The 5,238-nt window shown below is 47.9% G+C and overlaps 1 protein-coding gene across 1 annotated transcript in view; it reads right to left on the minus strand.

Moving 5' to 3' along the window:
* LOC149464993 (uncharacterized) overlaps positions 1-5,238 on the minus strand; it is a 374,728-nt gene that overhangs the window by 80,972 nt on the left and 288,518 nt on the right. The window lies entirely within an intron of this gene.

Raw genomic sequence — 5,238 nt, forward strand, 5'->3', positions numbered from 1 at the left:
GGAACATGAGGAATCTGTACACCAAAAGACATCATGAAATGTATATCTGCAGAAATAGGGAGATATTGGAACTCAATTTTTTTATCTAGAAGTAATCAAAAGGAGAAAATCCATCAAACCCTCAAGATTAGTAAGAGACTAATAGATATAAGCCCAGTCTGTTTGAAGGGGCCCCAGAGGATGATGCAGCATTCATCATGGTGTGAGAGACCTGAAGACAAGGTCTGTGGTGATGAGAAGATCCTCCAGCCATTGTCCAACCATCCTGGAATGCTGCTCTTCATCAGCAGAAACCATTGTATGACACTGGCACTCAGGGTCAGCCTACCTACAATGCTCTTAGTCACTAGTAGCATATAATCTGTCACGCAACTGGACCTCTAGCTACCAGACGTTGCTGTCAGAAGAATGTTGCAGCAAAGTCCAGGTGCAGGGGCCCCTAAAGATAATTATGATGTGGCATTCATCTTGGTGTTGTAGACCTGAAGACAAGATCTGCGGTGATGGGTAGATCCTTCAGCTGTTGTCCAATCAGCCTGGAATGCGGCGCTTCATCAGCAAAAGCCATTGTATGACACTGGCACTCAGGGTCAGCCTACCTACTATGCTCTTAGTCCCTAGTAGCATCTAATCTGTCATGCAACTGGACCTCAAACTACCAGACGTTGTTGTCAGAAGAATGTTGCAGCAAAGTCCAAATGCAGGGGTTCCTGAGAATGAGTATGACGTGGCATTCATCCTGGTGTTGCAGATCTGAAGACAAGATCTGCGGTGATGAGTAGACTCTCTATCTGTTGTCCAAGCAACCTGGAATGCAGCTCTTCATCAGCAGAAATCATTGCATGACACTCAAGTTCAGCCTACTTAAATTGTGCTTAGTCCCCAGTAGCATCTAATCTGTCATGCAACCTGACCTCTAACTACCAGAAGTGGCCATCAGATGAATGTTGCAGCAAAGTTCAGTTGCAGGGAAGTCCCTGAGGAAGATCCTGATATATCCTTGTGACTAAGACCAGAAGACAAGATGTGTGATGATGAGATCTTTCAAATGTTGTCTAACCAGTCTGGAATGTAGCTCTTCACCAGCAGAAAATGTGGTGTGATTTTGGAATTTAGAGTCAGTCTATCTACTCTGTGCTTAGTGCCTAAGTGTCTAATCTGTCATGTAAACTGAAGATCAGATCTGTGGTGATGAGGGAACAGCCTGAAATGCGGCTTTTCTCCAACAGAAACTCTGGTTTGGCACTGTACCTCGGAGTCAGCCTATTTACTCTGCGCTTAGTGCATCATAGCATCTAATCTGTCATGCAACTGGATCTCTAACTACCAGCGATGTCTGTCAGATGAGTGTTGCAGCAATGTTCAGTTGCAGGGACCCCTGAGGATGATCACGATGCAGTATCTGTCTTTGAGTCAGAGACCTGAAGACAAGATATGTGGTGATGAGGAGATCCCTCAACTGTTGTCCAAGCAGCCTGAAATGCAGCTCTTCCACATCAGGAACCATGGTATGATACTGGAACTTAGAGTCAGCCTATCTAATCTGTACTTAGTCCCTAGTAGCATCTAATCTGTCATGCAACCCATAGACAAGATCTGTGGTGATAATGAAACCCTCCCGCCGTTGTCCAACCAACCTGGAATGCAGCTCATCCACAGCAAGAACCATGGTATGAACTGGAACATAGAGTCAGCCTATCTACTCTGTGCTTAGTCCCTAGTAGCGTCTAATCTGTCATGCAACCCATAGACAAGATCTATGGTGATGAGGATACCCTCCCGTCATTGTCCCACCAGCCTGGAATGCAGTTCTTCACCAGCAAAAACCATTGTGTGACACTGGAACTCAGATTCAGCCTATCTCATCTGCGCTTAGCCCCCAGTAGTGTCTAATCTGTCATGTAACCTGACCTCTAACTCTAACTACAAGTGGCAGTTGGATGCCTAACCAGGCTCCAGCCTATGCTGCCTATTGAACCCTGAGCTAAATCTAGCTATAGAATCCCAGACCAGAAGGGGCACTACACACATACAGGAGCACAGACTGAGCTGTCTGGCACTGTGCATGTGAGATAATAATAGGACACAGACTCATCTCACTAGGACTCAGAGCAGGAAGTTATAGGCAGCTGCAATTAAGCAGACAGAACACAGGAACAATTACCTCATAGTGTCTGCTTTTGGTCTGGATACCATCCAGTATTGCAGTAATGCAGCTCCTGTATGTGGAAATGTGGTGTCTGAAAACAAAAAAAAAAGAAAATGGGTGCTAATTGGCTGTAGAAGATATGCTAAGAAATCCAGTAGGGAAATGAATGCTAATAGGCTGCAGGAGATCTGCTGAGAAAAAGATAAATGGATGTAAGTGGACCACAGGAGGTCTGCAGAGAAAAAAAGGAAATGGAGGGGCTATAAGGCTGCAGGACATATGCTATAAAAATCATTTCCCCTTTTTTCTCAGATCATCTGCTGACTTATTATCATCCATTTCCCTTTTTTCAGATCTCCTGTAGTCTCTTAGCATCAATTTTCCTTTTTTTGACAGGTCTCCTGCAGCCTATTACCATCCATTTCCATGATTAGCAGGTCTCCTGCAGCCTCTTAACATCCATATTACTTTTTTCCGAGCAGATCTCCTGCAACCTCTGTGGTCTAGTTAACCCTGTACCCTCTGATCTGGGATTCTATAGCTAGTTTTAGCTCAGGGGTCAAAAACCAGCATGGGCTAGAGCCAGGTTAGGTATCCAGTGGCTGCTTCTTGTAGCTAGAGGTCAGGTTGCATGACACATTAGATGCTACTAGGGACTAAGCACAGCGTAGATAGGTTGGCTCTGAGTTGTAGTATCACACCACAGTTTCTGCTGCTGAAGAGCTGCGTACCAGGCTGGTTGGACAACAGTGAAAAGGTTTCCTCATCACCGCAGATCTTGTCTTAAGGTTGTATGACAGATTCGACACTACTAGGGACAAAGCGCAAAGTAGATAGGTTGACTCTGAGTTCTAGTATCACACCACAGTTTCTGCTGCTGAAGAGCTGCGTCCAAGGCTGGTTGGACAAAAGTGAAAAGGTTTCCTCATCACCGCAGATCTTGTCTTCAGGTTGTATGACAGATTCGACGCTACTAGGGACTAAGCACATCGTAGATAGGCTCACTCTGAGTTGTAGTATCACACCACAGTTTCTGCTGCTGAAGAGCTGCATCCCAGGCTGGTTGGACAACAGTGAAAAGGTTTACTCATCACCACAGATCTTGTCTTCAGGTTGCATGACAGATTAGACGCTACTAGGGACAAAGCGCAAAGTAGATAGGTTGACTCTGAGTTCTAGTATCACACCACAGTTTCTGCTGCTGAAGAGCTGCGTCCCAGGCTGGTTGGACAACAGTGAAATGGTTTCCTCATCACCGCAGATCTTGTCTTCAGGTTGCATGACAGATTAGACGCTACTAGGGACTAAGCACATCGTAGATAGGCTCACTCTGAGTTGTAGTATTACACCACAGTTTCTGCTGCTGAAGAGCTGCATTCCAGGCTGGTTGGACAACAGTAAAAAGGTTTCCTCATCACCGCAGATCTTGTCTTCAGGTTGTATGACAGATTAGATTCTACTAGGGACAAAGCGCAAAGTAGATAGGTTGACTGTGAGTTCTAGTATCACACCACAGTTTCTGCTGCTGAAGAGCTGCGTTCCAGGATGGTTGGACAAAAGTGAAAAGGCTTCCTCATCACCGCAGATCTTGTCTTCAGGTTGCATAACAGATTAGTTGAACTAGGGACTAAGCACTGAGTAGGTAGGCTGACTCTGAGTCCCAGTGCCATTGGGCCCTTTGCTGTTAATACCTGTGTGTACATTGAACGTATGTACTATTATTAACCTCTTCTTATATAAAGCTTGTATTATTTCTATACTGGTGTACCTCTATATACGGTACCATATGGTAAATCTTATATGTTGGATGTTTTAGTTCTTCTCTCAATTACTGTGCTTTTATTTCTGGTTATTGTCCTAGGAAGAAAATCCCTGCTGTTCACAGAGGCCCTGTCCTGGGTGTAGGCACTGTCCTAGTTGAGGGTTCTGTCCTGGATGGAGGCCCTGTCCTGGGTGGGGGCGCTGTGCAGAGTAGAGGCCCTGCCATGGGTGGGGGCTCTGTCCAGGCTAGAGGCCCTGCCATGGGTGGGGGAGCTTTCTTGGGTAAGGGCACTGTCCAGAGTGGAGGCCCTGCCATGGGTGGGAGAGCTGTCCTGGGTGGGGGTGTTATCCTGGGTGAAAGAACTATTCTGGGTGGAGACCCTGTCTTGGGTGGGGGCCTTGTCCAGGGTGCAGGACCTGTCCTGGGTGGATGCACTGTGCAAGGTGGAGGCACTGTATTAGGTGGAGGCCCTGTCCTGGGTGGGGGCCCTGTCCTGGTTCGAGGCACTATCCTGGGTGGTGGTTTTGTCTTGGGTGGGGGCCCTGTCCCGGTTCAAGGCACTATCCTGGGTAGTGGTTTTGTCTTGGGTGGGGGCCCTGTCCTGGTTCGAGGCACTATCCTGGGTGGTGGTTTTGTCTTGGGTGGGGGCCCTGTCCAGGGTGGAGGACCTGTCCTGGGTGGAAGCCCTGTCCTGGGTGAGGGCCTTGTCCCGATTTGAGGCACTATCCTGGGTAGTGGTTTTGTCTTGGGTGGGGGCCCTGTCCGGGTTCAAGGCACTATCCTGGGTGGTGTTTTTTTCTTGGGTGGGGGCCCTGTCCTGAGTGGGGACCCTGTCCTGGTTCGAGGCACTATCCTGGGTGGTGGTTTTGTCTTGGGTGGAGGACCTGTCCTGGGTAGAGGCACTGTATTGGGAGGAAGCCCTGTCCTGGGTGGGGGCCCTGTCCTGGTTCGAGGCACTATCCTGGGTGGGGGCCCTGTCCTGGGTGAACACCTTGCCAGCTTTTATTTTCAATCCAACTCTTCCATTTAGCAAAAGTTCCGAGTCTCCTATTTACCTACAGGTTTAGTGTAGTATCCTGTTCGGGGAGGGGGACATTTCTTGGGCCCCCCCAAAGAAGGGCAACACTTTAATATTTACTGAGAAGAGAAGGAAGCTGAAGGAAAGGTCCCTGATGTAGATGAGAGTCACATATAGTATGAGGGGCAGCACCCTTCACTCCGTAACCAAGACCTAGCCTGGCAATGCCCAGAATGACACCAATGAGTCTCTGACCAATCTCCGGGTTTGGATGTCAGATACAGACAGGAAGTCGCTAGGAAGACGGGA

The sequence above is a fragment of the Staurois parvus genome, unplaced genomic scaffold (genome assembly GCF_062004578.1).
Source record: "Staurois parvus isolate SC_StPar_1 unplaced genomic scaffold, SC_StPar_1.0 ptg000144l, whole genome shotgun sequence".
Taxonomy (NCBI): Eukaryota; Metazoa; Chordata; class Amphibia; order Anura; family Ranidae; genus Staurois; species Staurois parvus.